At 32.9% G+C, this 17531-nt stretch overlaps 1 pseudogene; it reads right to left on the bottom strand.

Moving 5' to 3' along the window:
* Positions 1 to 15936: 15936 nt before the first annotated feature.
* Positions 15937 to 17527, bottom strand: LOC105116128 (cytochrome P450 94C1-like; annotated as a pseudogene).
* Between the last annotated feature and the right edge of the window lie 4 nt (positions 17528 to 17531).

The raw sequence follows: 17531 nt of genomic DNA, 5'->3' as shown, positions 1-17531 counted from the left end.
TTATTGTTATTGTTATTGTTGTTATTGTTATTGTTTATTTTTGTTGTATTTTTGTTTTTTATAATTTGTACAAATAACCTCCCTGTGGTTCGACCCCGGTCTTGCCGGGTTATTTATTATTTCGACACTCCTGCACTTGGGAGAAGACATCAATCTTTTAGTCATGTTACATATGACTCATCACTTGTTTTTAAAAAAGAAACTGAGTGGCACGTTGTTTATCTTTGTTAATCATCTTCCTCGAAAGATAAAAGATGATTAAAATGTTACTTTTAAATGAATGAATGTAATATTCCTAATCATTTTAGGGGTTCTAACCACTATTATTTGAAAGAAAATATTTCCCTTTACAAGGCTATATCATCTTTTTTTGATATTTGTGCCCTATCTACCATATGGTTTTTGTTTCTTATTAAATGAAAAACTCATTATATATATATAAAGAGGAATTATAACATAATTTCTTTTTTCAATGGAGTTTAAATTCTTTATTTTCTAATAAAAAAAATCTTAATATACATTTTCATTTCAAATTCTTGACTCAATGTTTGATTAAAATCAATAAAACACACATATTTTCAATTTAATTTATTAGATAAACATATTGATGGGTTAGGTCATGATTTTCTAAAAGAATTTCGTCATTTAAAAGTCATCACACAAAAATCACAACCTAAAATAGGATTATGTCTTTCTTGGCGACCAACTTCGTGTTGGGCTATGATATGCCCTCGCCCAACTCTAAATTAGGCAAGGACACGTCCACATGCAACTTTAATTTGTGTCGTGACGCATCTTCGTCCAACTCCAAGTAATACGCAAGACAATTCTAGTCCCAACTCCATGTGGGGTTTGGACGTGTCAGTGCCCCACCCTACATTGGTCAAGAATGTGTTCGTGCTTAACTCTAAGTTGGGTCATGGTGTATTTGTGCCTGACCATTCTTTGATGCAATCACAAATTGAACCTAACTTCTCTTGAATTCACCGTATGAGTTGAACCCAACTCTATTCAGGTTCAGTATATAGCTAAAAGGTAACTCCACATTGAGCCTTTCATATCTCAGACCTAGGCTAGTAATTATGATATCCATCATATCTGATCAAATACGAAGAAGTGGTCTATGCTTATATTAATTAAATGTGGTGGCACGAATAATGAAATAATATTATTTTACTATTATAAGATTACATCTCTATTCCTCCTACATTATATAAAATAGGTTAAGCCAAGTAATATAAAAGAAAACATGAATATACAATAAAAAGATTCGAAACCTTATATACTCTAAGACATAAACACCATCCTTCTTCTTTGCTAACTTATATATATATATATATATATATATATTATATTATTTTTTATCTTTATAAAAGTTTATTAATATCTTTATAAATATGCTTTCACCACATAAAAATACCTTGTAATAACTAAATATTTAGAGGGCTCCCTATCAACATAGGGGTCTATAAAAAATATTACATGTATTTATAGAAAAAAAAATTTACATTTCTAAAGAGATCCATTGAAAAACAAATCTACGTAATCTTAAAGTAAAAATTGTAAAACACACCGTAAATAACATTGCTAGATTATATATATATATATATATATATATATTATATTATATTATTTTTTATCTTTATAAAAGTTTATTAATATCTTTATAAATATGCTTTCACCACATAAAAATACCTTGTAATAACTAAATATTTAGAGGGCTCCCTATCAACATAGGGGTCTATAAAAAATATTACATGTATTTATAGAAAAAAAAATTTACATTTCTAAAGAGATCCATTGAAAAACAAATCTACGTAATCTTAAAGTAAAAATTGTAAAACACACCGTAAATAACATACAAGAATTTTAATAAATAATTCATTCTAAAATATTTACTATAATTTTTGGATCTCATCACATGTCAACTTTATACAGTTGCAGTAAAATTGTTTCTTGATGGATAAAAAAAATGCTAACAACGTGGGTAGTTTTTAATGTTAAAAAAACAAAACTGTGATTTCCTCCCGCAGCTAGCAGGGAATCAAACGTGCTTTAAAAGTAAATTAGTTGAATAATCCCAGTTCCAATTCTGCAGGCCTCATCTGTGGCGTATTTCTTTCCTCACAAACATTATCTCTGACTATTCAATACTTCTCTTAATATGATTTCCACTCTGTGCTTCTTATTAATTTTATGTTAATCATACCCTTAATCAACTAATTTTAATAGCAAGAACAATCTTCAGGTTGGAATGCCAATCAGCAACAAATATCATGCGGTCCCCTAGCAAGCTAGATATGGAGCTAGAAGCATTTAGACAGCAATATGGAGCCAGCTGGAAGGGTACTTGAGTTAAATCTTTCCACCAATTGCCAGATAATATGGATGAAGACAAAAAGGATGGGGTCGATTTCTAATACTTTACACTTTTGTGTGGATTATTCCTCGTATAAGCTATGATCCCTTCAATCTTGGAAACCTACCCAGCTCAAAAGCTGTCCTAACAGTCCCAGACCTGCTATATTCTGAGGTCCCAGGGTGAGTGGAGGGCGCTCAAGGATGACATCGAGACCGGGGGCCCTTTATTGTTTGACGCCGTGTTTATTTTCATGGTGGCATCGTGTGTGTTTTTTAAAGGATTATTTTTTTTAAAAAATATTTTATTTCTTATATTGTTAGATTATTTTGATATAGATATTAAAAATAATTTTTTAAAAAAATATATTTTTAAACAAAATATATTTTAAAAAATAACTATATTATAATATCAAAACACAATTACAATAAATAAAAAATATATTTGAGTTTATTACGTTAGAAACTAAACACACAAGTATTTGATTCTTTTAATGTTTATTGATAATTTATTTAACATTTTTAAATTTTATATACATGATCTTTATATTTATAAAATAAATTAAAATTTATTTTTATTATAATCTAATAAGAATTCTAATTAACTAGCTAAACAAGGATTATAAGTACAATTCCCTTCTTTTCTTTTCCCCTTTTTTATTAAACACTCGGTTTAGATACTCTCTTTTAAACAAGTTTTTCTATAGTGCAGACACCAGTTAATTTTTTGCTATCGCCCCAGGTTTTATTTCTTCAAACTATGATTATTTTAGGTAGATGAGAGTCTATTTTTGCCTGCAGACTGTTGTGTATGTTGTGTATGGTCCCACACCATGTGATGGTGGGACCACCACATTTATTGAGAAGAGAGGCAGCTGACCACTTTAAAATTAAGTGGTTCGGGTACTGTAGCAAAAGATTTGAAAAGAGAAGAGAGAAGAAGAAAATCAAGAGAGAAGCTTCTAGACACGTTGATCTTCATTCTGAACGGTTGGATCGAAGATTAGTGGTGTGAAAGCTGGCTTTTTTGACAGAAAACGGAGCTGTCAGTTTTGTAAATTGGTGTCCGGTTGTTCCGAATTTTCCCAACAAAGTGGTATCAGAGCCTGGTTGTGTAGATTGAATTTCTTGTGCAGTTAAAATGGAAAAGGAAGATTCGGGCATGATAAAGCTTACTTCCTCAAATTATTTTCTATGGAAAACAATGATGGAGGATCACTTATATTGCAATGATTTGGCTTTGCCGATTGAATGTAAAGGAATAAAGCCTGATGATATGGATGATGCAAAATGGAATGGACTAAATAGAAAGGCTACTGCTAATGTTAGAAAATGGGTATCTTCTAAGTCCATTAATCATATTTCTCAAGAACATGACTGCTATACAGTTTGGAAGATGTTGGAAGAAACATTTGCTAAGGAGAGTGCACAAAACAAGGTTTTTGTAATTAGAGACCTTGTGAATTTGAAGTATAGAGATGGTGAAGATGCTTCAGTGCATATAAATGTATTCCAAGGGTTCTTGAATCAGTTGTCATTGATGAATCTGGAGTTAGCTGATGAAATGCAAGCACTAATCCTACTGAGTTCATTGCCGGATAGTTGGGAGACTTTGGTGGTGTCACTTAGCAATTCTACTCCGAATGGGAAGATCACTTTGAAAACAGTGAAGGATTGTATCCTCAATGAAGAGAAGAGGAGGAAAGGCACAAGCACTTCTGAGTCTCATGCACTTGTTACAGAAAGTCGAGGGAGAAGTCCAAGCAGGTTCTCTCACAGCAAGCAAGATAGAGAATCCAGCAATAGAAAAGGCAAATGGAAGCCAAGAGGAAGATCTCAGTCAAGGAAGGGTTTTAAGTGCTATTATTGTGACAAGCCTGGGCATATGCAAAAGGATTGCAGAAAGTATAAAAGAGATAAAAAGGGTAAAGATGAAGACAAGAATGAAGAGAATGGTACAGCTGCAGTTGTATATGATGGTGATGTTGCCATTGTTTGTGATGATGGTTGTGTTAATCTTGCATGTCAGGATACCACCTGGGTTGCAGATTCAGCAGCTTCTTACCATGTTACACCCCGACGTGATTTTTACACATCCTACACTGCTGGTGACTTTGGTCAAGTTAGGATGGGAAATCAAGGGATGGCTAGTGTTGTGGGCATTGGAGACATTTGGTTGGAAACCAATACTGGGTGCAAGTTGCTACTCAAAGATGTTAGGCATGTGCCTGATATGCGCCTACACTTGATCTCTACAGGTACTCTTGATGAAGAAGGCTATCACAATTACTTTGGAGATGGTAAATGGAAGCTCTCCAGAAATTCCCTGATTGTTGCTAAAGGGAAGAAAATGGGTCTCTACATGTCACAAGCCAAGGTGATCAAAGGGGAGGTGAATGCAATTGAAGATTGCTCTACTGATCTGTGGCATAAGCGGCTTGGACATTTAAGTGAGAAAGGCCTTGGCATCCTTGCCAAGAAGAACTACCTTCCATTAAAAGGTATGAACTTGAACACATGTACTCATTGTTTAGTTGGCAAACAACACAGAGTTGCATTTCAAAGATCACCTTCACATAGAAGATCACATGTTCTTGATTTAGTTCATACTGATGTTTGCTCTATGATTGACAAGTCTCTTGGAGGTGCATTGTACTTTGTTAGTTTTATTGATGATCACTCCAGAAAAATTTGGGCCACTTGTTTGAAATCCAAGCTGCCTGATGTCTTTTTGGGGTGAGGCAATGAGAGAGTGGCCCAAATTTTATCAAGTGGCCCAAATTTTTATCGGGTTTTTCACGTTAAAAATCTTGATGTTGATTTTGTGATTATTTGCATTATTTTTCATCATTGTTTGATTCTGTTTTACTGCACAAAGAGGGAAAGAATTGGGACTTGTGAATTGTAATTGTATTCCGCTGAATTGATCCGAGTAAATTGGTGTCCGGTTGTTTCAAGTTTTCCCAACACAGACAAATAACAAACTAATCTTGACATTCCTCTGCTACGGTTCATTAAGGGAGAAAAAAGCTGCTACCTGTGTTGATGGTTGCCGCCGTGGGAGCTGCTGCGTTGCGGTATTTTTATTCAGAAACGAGTTGTTGTTGAGTGCTTTTCCTTGCTATCTTGCTCTCCTAATTAACGTAAGTTACGCTACCAATTGTTGAAAAGTTTTGATATCAATTGTTAAAAGCATTAAGCACAGCAAACTTTTTTATGATGTGAAAATCTACTATTTATTATTAATTGTTTTTGCGTTTTTCTCTTTCTTGATCATCTCTTTTTGTGAGATAGAAAAAAAAATTATTTGATAAAACTCATAAAGCTTGCTTTTCTTTGTTTTGTTAATTCAATTTTTGCTCATTACTTAACAAGAAAATTTATAAATTACCAATGGAGAGTTTATCAATATAATATCTTTAGATTCTTTTATTGATCACATAATAAAATTAAATTTTAGCATCCATAATTAAAGAATTTTTTAAGTGATGGTGATATACGCTATATTATTGCTGTGAATTCATATTTTATTAATGATTTCCATCATTCATGAAAAATAATCTATATTATTTATTTTTCTATATTCTTTCTAAGCAATTCAAATTCCATTTAAAGTGTTTAAAATTGCTGGCCTCTTATTACTCTAGTTGTTACTTGGTATTTTTTTATTGAATCCCAAATATCTTTGGAAGTTTTTTAAAATTGATCCGTCAAATGATTGAAAAAGATGACTCTTTGCCTTAAAAATCTTCCATTGTTGCTCTATATCTCTGTTTTTTTGCACATCTGTTATTATTGATTCTGATTGTAATTCAAAAAAAGATTTGCCAATGCTTTTTAAACCTTAAAGAATTCTCCATTGACATGCTGTAATAATCATGATCACCATCGAAGCGAGAAATGTCTGGTTGAACAAAGTTATCTAATATGCACATTTCTTCCATTCTTCTGTCATGTAAGGGATTAATCAGTTTACATATGCCTCAGGGTTTGCAAGCAGTTTTCCAACCTTGCCATTTTTATAGCCAGTGATGCAGTATGAAATTTACTTGAACAGTCGCATCTTTCTGCACTGAAGAGAAAGTGATGGAACTTTACCACTAGTATCGTGAAGGTCCCACGCAGACAGGAAAAAAGGCAATGGCTGGTAAGTGGGATGGGATTTCGACTATCTTTTTTTCTTGCACTTATCTTCCTGTGCTACCGGTTTCTACACTGGATCCTGTCTTGTCGTCAATTCTGGCGACACAGCTTTTTCTGAGGTATTTCGTGTAAGTCCCTTCCCTGCCTTGTCAGTATTTAAAAGTTTCTGTTTAAACATTCGCCTAATTGATCAGCACACGAGAAGTAAAATGATTCCTTAAGTTCCGAATTATAAATTATCTCATTGTTGTTGCTTCGCAGGTATTTTTTAATCTCACCATGACATCATTTAGGATTTCTCGAACAAGTATTCCTTTGGTCCCGATCTCATGAAAACAAAGGATCTGTATTTGCAATTCTGGACTGAAACTCACAAAATAGACTCTAGTGATGAACAACATACAATTTTAAAGAAGAAATTGAGTTTCAACGTGTCAGTTTCAAGTATCCCACAAAACCTGATGTCCAAATTTTCCGGGATCTATATGCTTGGCAAGTATTTTATGATTCTAATTCAGGTTACGTAACACAAGATGGAATCAAGATCCAGAAGCGAGGAACCTTTGCTATTTAATTAATGACACCATCCGAACCAACATTGTTTCATTTGGAAAGGAAGGAAATGCTATGGGGGAAGAAATCTTAGCAGCAGACTATAATAAGTCCTGTCAGCATTTCTAAAGCTTATATTTTATTTAGTTGCATTTGTAAAGACATTAATTAGTTCATAAATGCTTATGCAATTGATTGTTTCTGGGAAGTGCGGGGTTATATATGATCCAGTCATAAATCTCGAGACATCCAATTGTCAGGTACTGAACTGAAGCAATGAGTGGCGATAGCACAAGGAAAGGCTCCAAAGATAATACTGCTAAATGCAGCAACTAGTGCTCTTGATGCAGAATCTGAACGAGTGGTTGAAGATGAATTGGACAAAGTTATTGTAAACAGAACCAGGGAGATAGTAGCCCATCGGTTATCCACAGTTAAGATGATGACGTTTGATAAAGAATTAATTTAATCTCAAAATTTAAGTGTTTTAATAGGTTTTAGAATATAATTTATATTATTTTCTAATATATTTTTTGAATTAAATTTTTTTATCTTGAAATTTATACAAACTTATATTATCTTTTGTTTAATTTTTATTAAATAAATAAAAATAATAAAATTTAAATTTATAATTATTTAATCATTAAAAATCTAATTTCATGTTAAAAAACTAATTCATTTAAAAATATTAAGTTTTTAAATAAAATTTAAAAATATAATTTGTATTATTATTTAATAATATTATAGCTGTGGTAGAAAATGGTGTGAATGCAGGCAGTACACTTTGATCAATATCTATGTTTCTTCTTTGGTATCATTACATACAAGTTCTTCGTCACATGCGTGGACGGTTTGGACATGGTAGTATTATTTTCTGCAGGGCATCACGAGAATAGAAGATTCAGTTTATATATTAATCATATTTAAAGACTATCTAGCAATAAAAAAAAATCTTATAAAAGAGGGTAAATCTCTATAGAGAGAAGGTTGAAGAATTTAAAATAAAAGTTACAGGAGAGGGTTTAAATAAGAAAAAGATTTTTTTTTTTATATTGTATTTATAATCGATTCAAGTAGATACCAAGAAACCCTAGTATCCTAGAAATAAAAATCCTAATAAAATGTTATATCCATAATAATAATGATGAACATAACAACAACATTAAAATCCTTGAAAACTATAATAAATAAGTAGTTTTATTGTTTGTGTAGAAGATCAAGTAACGATTACTAAATTGAAGGGTGAAGATATTAATCCACTCGTGAATGTAGCAACAGAAACTCCAAAAAATTACACAAAACAATCTTATAAAGATCAGGAATTTAATTGACCCGTGATTACAGCAACAACTTTAACAGATCATAATTCTTTGTGAATGCAACAGTAGATAAATGACCGGAAAATATGAACTTGTGAATCCAAAGTCTACAACTATTACCAGCTACATTAATATATCCATTTGGATTTGTTAATGTATATATATATATATATGTATGTATGTATGAGGATATGTATAGAACAAACATAGAAAGGGAAAAGCGTGTAATTCTTAAAACACGATCATTTTGAATTTTTCTATATGGTATCAAAGTCACAAAAAAACTAACATCTAAATGTCTTCCTCAAATTCTCCTACAACTCTACCCTACCCTTCTGTAATCTCCATGCCTTTTGTTGTTACTGTTAAACTTAATTATGACAACTTTCTTTTCTAGAAAGCATAGCTTGTACTGTATTTTCGAGGACAAGATCTTTTTGGTTATGTAGATGATAGCATTCCTAAATCATCTAAAATCATCTTTGTTACTCACCCTAAAACTTCTGTTGTTTCTGAACGTCTAAACCCAACCTACTCTTAATGGGTTTGTCAAGATAATTTCATTCTCATCATTTTTATGACTTCTATATCTGAATCGATTGCAACTATAACAAAAAGTAGCAAGATAATTACTGATTATTTTCATTTCATCAAAAAGCTCATTGATGAATTAGCCATTGCTGGATAACCACTAAATCATGATGATATTATAATATATATATTTTTACAAGTTTCAACCATGAATATGATAGCTCTGTGGCCTCCTCCATATCAACACTACTGATGACGTTACTCTTGGGAAAATTTGTTCTCTATTACTAACTTCTGAAGTTATCCTGTCAAGGCATCAACTTACCCTGTCATCCAGCAACCTTTTGCAAAGATTGAATAATGACAATACAACCTTCCAAGGCATGGTGGCTTTTATGATAAGGGGCATGCTAATCGTGGTGGTTATAATTCCAACAATAGGAATCATGATCAACCATATGTTGTTTGCCAGATATGTGGTAATATCAGACACTCTGTTAAGAAATGCTATTCTTGTTTTGATTTATCTTACTAGGATGCACCTCCTCTACCAATAAAACACAGCCTGGTCACTATACAAATAAAGAGCCACACATCACTCTACCAATGATGCTAATAATTTTACTCTTTAGAAATCTAACTATACTGGTGCAGACAGTGCGCAAGTTAGAAATGACTAAGGTTTGCAAATCTTAAAAACTAGGTCTTCCAAAATCTCCACTCCCTCTTCTACCCTCTTCTACTTTTGTTCTTAATCACATTCTTCTTGTTTTTGAAATATAAAAGAAATTATTGTTAGTGGACTAGTTTTGTGTTGACAATGACTTATATTTTGAGTTTCACTCGTATTATTTTCTTGTGAAGGACTACTTGGGGAATATCCTTCATTGAGGCTATCTTCATGATAATTTCTATCAATTCACCAATACATCCAGTCTTCCTCAAGACTTTTCTTGTGTTCGTTCCTACGAGTGGCATCATAGACTTGGCCATATATTTGCTCCAATGGTCAATTGATACAATCATATGATTGATCTCTTCTTCTAAGTGTAGGTAGTGGCAGAGCCACAATGAATTAAGAGGGGGTAATTGCCTCCTTAATTTTTTTTATATTTTTATATTAATATATTAAACTCATATGTTAATATATACATACACACACACACATCATTGCCCTAATTTTCCTTTTTTTTTACTTTTCTTTCTTTATCTTCCCCTGCCTAACATTTTTCACCTGTAGTTCCCTACCTTTTGCCTTACTCATCAATTAATTTTTCTTATCTTTTGCTTTATGTTTTAGGTAATTTTGTTATTTTTTCTATTTATTTTATTATCTAATTTTAATTTTATTTTTTTTTTATTAGTTATTAAAAATATTAGGGTTTATGATAATTTAGAGGTTTGTATATGAATATGTTCAAAATAAATATTTAAATCAATTAATTTAATCAATTAATTATTTTTTTATTATAAAGAAATAAATTAATATTCATGCAAAACCACTATTCTTGGCATCTCTTGTATTGACAATAATTTATTGAAATTTAATATTTTCACGTGTATTGTTTGTAAGTAAAATATCAAGTAGAAAACATGTTTTCTAATCATTGTTCCTCCTACACATATACTAAACATTGTTCCTCAATTAAATATCTAGAAATGATTAAGTATAATTTAATCAACATACTTTTAGTGTCTATATATATATATATATATATATATATAAATTAAAATAGGTTTTACTTTTGATGAATTGATGTGTATTTTTAAATTAATTTTACTTGATATAAATTAATATATATGTTTTGAACTGCTTTCTAATGCATGTTTATATAATATATTATTTATTAATAATTTTCCCCCTTATTTAAAAAACTCTAGCTCCACCACTAATAATGCTAATATTTGTAAATATTGTTAGATATTCATGACTATAACTTACATTAACAATAAATTAAGTTCTTTTTTCATAGCACAAGTGTCGATTATATCATACAGTTGTGCTATGAAAGTGCCAAGCATTTGTTGTACCAAGTGTTATATAACATAAATCTAAATTAAATATTTAACAAGCAAAGTATTAAGAGTGAACAAGATAACAAATCCAAAACATGTTAATATCAAATATTAAAGTCCATGTTCAGTTTACACTATACTTATTCTTACATCATTAGTGTAACCTTTTCACCTTAACATAATAAACTTAGTTAAACATAATGAAAGAGAAAAACATAAATAAACAAGATAAAAACATAAATAAGATAAAAGTTAACTAAGTAAATAAAGGAATTGCAAGGCATAAACATGATATTAATAAAAACAAAACTTAAACATTACAAAAATACAAAGAGAGAAAACAAGAGTATGATAATGATTTAGAAACCAAGATGCCTAAATGCATGACAAATTCCTTTTTTTTTAGGCTAAAATTATAAATTATTGATTTGATGACTAATTGATGAGTGGGTGACCAACTCTTGACTTGGAAACAATCCTTATCTTGTCTTGTCTGCCCAAAATGTCATTGACAACATTATAATTAAAACAACTTGAAAACATAAAAATTATAGGCAATTTTCTTAGCTTTCCAGGAAAATAAAAGGTCATTTAGACTTCTAGAACTCCAGATATAAGCCAAACACTAAACAATGTTTGGGCTACAGGACAGATTCAGACTTCTTTATTGTTGCTATAATTTGGACTTGAAAATAGCCTTTTTAAATCTTAGGCTCCTATGAAAGTTGTAGGCCTATGTTTTACCTTTCCATCCATATAAAGTAGACCTAAATCCAAAATCTACAGCTCCAGATATGACCAAATTACCGAACAGTGTTCCGGTTTTAAGTTTGGTCATTTCTTTATCCTTTCAATTTTAGTGCTTAAACTTATCAATCAATCCTTTTATTTATGTGATAGGCTTGTGTTTAGGATGAATATTTACTATAAATTAAAGGTATCTTATGGCATCAGACTTGTTATTATAAAACATGTTTTAGTTAAAGAGTTATTGATATTTCAAGTGCAAAATGATGATATAAAACCTTGATAAAAATACACTTTTAAGTATTAATCATCAATCAAGTTTTATCCATCCTTCCTTTTCCCGTAGAGAAAAATAAAACACACAATGTGTGCCTTGAATGTCAAACGACAAGATTTGCCTTTTAAAACTTCTACTTCTATTTCTTTGCACCTTTTGGATTTAATTTTCACCAATATGTAGGGCCTGTATTAGTGCCTTTCATAATTGGTGCTAAATACTACTTTATCTTTCTTAAGGATCATTCCAAGTTTCTTTGGTTATTCCTTATTAAACTTAAATATGATGTTAAACATGTCTTTTTAAATTTTTAGATATATGTTGAAAAATAGTTTAACAGGAAAATAAAAGTAATTCAATCAAACAGGGGTGAGGAGTATTGACGAATAAACATTTATTTTCACCAAAATGGTATTAATTATTACCTAGTTTGCCCACACACACCAATAAAATGGCTCTATTAAACGCAAACATCAACACATTATCGAAGTTGGTTTGAGCTTGTTTGCGCATTTGTATTTATTTGGAAGATGCGTTTCAAACCATCACCTATATCATAAACAGACTTCCAACACCTGTTTTACATTGCAAGTCCCCTTTCAAAATTCTCTATAGTAGGATCTTTGACTATCATTTTATGCGTGTGTTTGGTTGTGCCTGCTGGCTAAAATTAAGACCATATAACAGGAATAAACTTAATTTCATATAAAAACTTGTTTTTTCATTGGTTATAGTCTTTGTCATCAAGGGTATAATTGTTTAGATTTCTCTACAGGTAAAATTTATGTTTCTTGTAATGTTATATTCGATGAAACTCTCTTCCCTTACTCACAAAACATTGTCTCCGTGAGTGATAAAAATTCTCCTTCTATGTATGTTTCTCTTCCTCACCAAATCACTATGCTAATATCCCCATGTCTCAAAGATTTGCAACCTAACCATATTACTACATGAACACCACCTACACCTTTTGTGTTGATGTCTATAAAAATAGATAAGGGTTCGTCTCTAGCACATTCTACTAAAATAGAACCAGCTCCGTCTCCTACTATTTCTCTAGCGATGACTTCAGTTCCACATACTGATACACTGTCAGGTCCTACAAACATTCACTCTATGGTCACAAGGCCCAAGAATAATATTCATCTCCCTAAACAATTAAGTGATGACTTCATTTACTATCCATTACCAAAAACATTAACAACATCACATATTCCCATAGCAACATAACCAACATCATACAGTCAAGTCTTCAAATTTGTGCATTGATGAGAGGCCATAAATAAAAAATTCTCAGCTTTAATTCACTATGGCACTTGGTCCTTGGTCTCACCTCCCACACATATAAATATTGGTGGATGCCGATGGATTTACAAAATACAGATGGAACCATTGAGCGTTATAAAGCTCGATTAGTAGCTAAAGGATTTTACCTGCAAGAGGGGGTTGATTTCTTTGAAACATTTAGTCCAGTCATTAAACACGCCACCATTTGGTTAGTCATCTCTATTGTAGTAGCTTATCAAATAGTTAGATATGCAAAATGCTTTCTTGTATGGTGACCTGCATGAAATTGTGTTTGTGATTCAATCATAAGGCTATGTTCATCTTCAGTATCCAAACCATGTGTGCAAACTGCACAAGTCCTTTTATGGTTTACGCCAAGCTCCCTGCTCTTGGTTCTCCAAACTTTCCACCAAGCTCCGGTCCCTAGGGTTTAGTGAAAGTAAGGTAGATATATCTCTCTTTATGCTTTAAAATTTTAATTATATGATCTACATTCTTGTATATGTTAATGATATATTAATAACTTGCTCAAGTGCATTTGTTATCAACAATATTATCCGTTCTCTACAAACCACCTTTACTGTCAAAGATTTAGGTAGTCTCATTTATTTTCTTGATGTTGAAGCACTTTGGTGCATAGATGGCCTATACTTGACTCAATGCAAATATATTATTGATTTGCTTAAAAGAAGCAAGATGGAAAATGTTAAGCCCTACACTAGTCCAATGGCCTCTAACTATCGACTTAATGGTATTATTGGGATTCCATTTGAAGATATCAGCCTTTAGCATAGTATAGTAGGCAGCATTTAGTATTTAGCTTTTATGAGACTTGATTTAGCATTTGTTGTTTACAAAGTTAACAAGTTTATGCACAATCCTCTACATAGTTGTTAGCTGGTTGCCAAACATATACTCTGCTACCTCAAGTATGCAATTTCAATAGGTTTGTTCATCATCAGAAATGTTGATTTCACCTTGTAGGCATTCTTCGATTCTGACTGGGTCGTAGACATAGATGACCGCAGATTAGTTGGTGTTTGCTGTATTTATATGGGTTCCAACTTAATTTCTTGGAGTTGCAAACAACAACTTATAGTAGCCGCAACGATACAAAAGTTGAGTACAAAGCAATTGCCAATACTGCTACAAAACTCATCTGGTTTAAATCCATACTTCATGAACTTGGTTTGTCTTAGCAACATAGCCCCATTTTTTGGTGTGATAATATTGGCGCAACTTAGCTCACGTCCAATCCTAAATTTCATGCACGAACTAAACACATTGAGATTGATGTTCATTTCATCCACAACTAAGTTTGCAACAAAGAACTCGTGGTTTAATTTATCTCCAACAAAGATTAGTTAGCCAATTCACTTACCAAACCTCTACCACCAGTAAAATTCAGATAGGTTCAACAAAATCTAAATGTTCATGACCTACCTTCTAGATTGAGGAGACGTGTAGAAGATCAATTAATGGTTACTGAATTCATGGGTGAAGATATCGATCCATCCATGAATGTAGTAACAGGAACTCCAAAAGATTACACAAAAAAATCCTATGAAGATTAGGAATTTGATCAACCCGTGATTGCAGTAGCAGCAACTTTAATAGATCACAATCCTCCGTGAATATAGTAGTAGATGACTGACTAGAAGATATGATCCTGTGAATCCAGAGTCTACAGCAGTTACCAGCTATACCAATATACTCGTTAGAATTTGTTAATGTAATGCTATATATATATATATATATATATATATGATGAAAAAAATAATTAAGTGTGATTTTAATAGATATATATATATGGATGAAAAGCCTTGAGAATATATTAAAATCTTTAATTGAGAATTTTGAAGGGTTAAAGGTGATTAAAATTGATTTTAAAAATTATTGGCGAAACACACCATATGTTTTAAAATTTATCGAAAAGGCCCTTTTAAAGACAATTATATATAATTTGTCACTACTGGCCGGGCATGGTGAGAGTGCGTGATGACATTAACAAAAATAAAAGGAAAATTGATGATAACGACTTATTTCACGAAGAAGACTATTAAATTAGCTTGCTGAGATAAATTTTTAATTTTATTAAATTATTGAAGTTAAAAATAGGGGGGCCAGAAGTAGTTGTAACCTAATTTGGAAGTTGTATAAACCGTTGTTTTTTAAAGTATTATTTTTATTTATAATTAATATATATTTATATATCAAAATTATTTAGAAATATCAAAAAATAATAAAAAAATTCCAAATTTATTAAAAAATATCTTTAGAACGCAAAAAACCTTCTTAATTGAGAATATAGCAGTGGATTAATTCCCAGATCAAAATTAAAAAGACTTCCTTGCTCGATGATTATGGCTTCAAGTTGTAAACTCACTCGATAGGGTTTCCAATCCATCGTGCAAACAAAGTTAACTAAACCAAGTAACAGTGATTAAAGGAGGGTTTAATATCTTTTCCATCTTCTCTTCACCAGCCTCCAAGCCCTCACATGCATGATGGCCTTGGCGCGCATAAACACCAACGCCAACAAGGAGAGGTGGAAATTAAAGGGAAAAGCAGCTGCTTACATGCTCTATGTGGCGGGGATCGACTCTGGAGCCCTAGCTTGAATTAATCCCAAACGAAGGCGTTGAATCACTAACACAGGAGTTTAAGAAATACAATATAATTAGCCAAGTGATAATGGATAGAAATGGACATTACATGCGTCCATACTTAATCTTACAGATAATGGAAGGTTTAAGCTTCTTGTGTGCCCTAAATATAAGCAGATCAAGCTACGTACTTCAGGTGTGTAAGTATGTATACGTCTTCTTACAACACTACATTATTTACATATCTTCAGTGGAAATAAAACAAGCTTGACCATTGATTGGAACGAGATAGATTCTTATTTCTGCCGACAGTAACCAGTCATTCTGGTTATGGTGCTCGAGCACATGTAGGCCATTATACCACGTCACATCCGCATGAAATACACGCCTTCACCCCCATTGGCGAATAGCGCCCTTGGATAGTTGCTAATCAACGTGCACCATATAATTGCGATGGGAGGGTTGAGTTACCTTTTCGCGTACCAGAACCAGGAGCCCATCTATAAAAGTAGAGGTGAGGCCGGGTGAGAATCGTGGGGTACTGTGGCATGGAAACACTAATTTGAAGTGGAAACGTTGGAGCAGTGAGAGGCAGACACTCTTGATCTCCATCAAGGCCATATCCTTACCCAAACACACCCTAAATCCACCTTGGAATACTGGATACTTGTAAGGGTTTTCAGAGAAGAAGACGCCATCTCTTAACCACCTCTCTGGCTTGAATTCTAGGCAATCCGGACCCCATATCTCTTCCATCCTTCCCATTGCGTAGGGATGATATGTAACCCGAGTTCCTCTCTTCACAAAAGTCCCATCGGGCAAGACATCATCTTGCTGACAAAACTTTGAATCAAATTGGATAGGAGGGTAAAGTCTCATACTCTCGTGCACTGCTGCTTGCAAATAGTGAAGCTGTTGAATTTCCTCAAAACTTTTGGGCGCCTGATTAGGACCTAGAACTCTATCTGCCTCCACCTGGATTGCTGAACCGATCTCTGGGTGCTTCGCCAGTAACCAGAAGAAGCTGGTTAAAGCTGAAGCAACAGTGTCACGGCCCGCTAAAAGGAAACTTATGACAATATCTCTCAAGTATGTTTCATCATCTACAGTGCGCATAAACCGAGACAGAAGATCTTTATGAGTTGAAAACCCCTTTACACGCTTTTGCCTCATTACCTCTTATGCTAAAATGTCGATGATCTTGATAGCCTCTTTCATTTTCTTCTCAGAACCGATATTCAACTTCCGCTTGATCTTCCACACAAGGGGGGAGACAGCCATGGCTCTCTCGGCCGAAAATTTGGAAGCTAGGTCAAAAGCAACGGCGAATTCTGACATGGGTAAAGACAGCTGCAAGCACCTGGGGTCTAGCCCAAATGAAAATTGGCATATGCTATCGAATGAAAATCTTCGGAAAACATCTTGCAAGTCCAAAATCCCATCTTCTTTGCCCGAGAAGGAGACTAGTAGAGGAAGAAGGCGTTTCTCAATCTCACATCGAACGATCTCAAAAGCATTTGATCTTATAGAGAGCCTGTCGAGCTCTAGACTCGCCATGTTCTTCTGGAACCTCCACATGTCACCATCAACGTTGAATATGCCTCGACCCAAAAAGTCGCCCAGTATCAAAGAGAAAGGCTTCCCTTTGGGGTAATTATCAAATCTCGTTTTAAGCATATACTTAATGTTTTCTGG

The sequence above is a fragment of the Populus euphratica genome, unplaced genomic scaffold, assembly GCF_000495115.2.
Source record: "Populus euphratica unplaced genomic scaffold, PopEup_1.0 scaffold858.1, whole genome shotgun sequence".
NCBI classification, from domain to species: Eukaryota; Viridiplantae; Streptophyta; class Magnoliopsida; order Malpighiales; family Salicaceae; genus Populus; species Populus euphratica.
The sequence above is the reverse complement of the archived record's forward strand: the minus strand, read 5'-3'. Positions and strand labels throughout refer to the sequence as shown.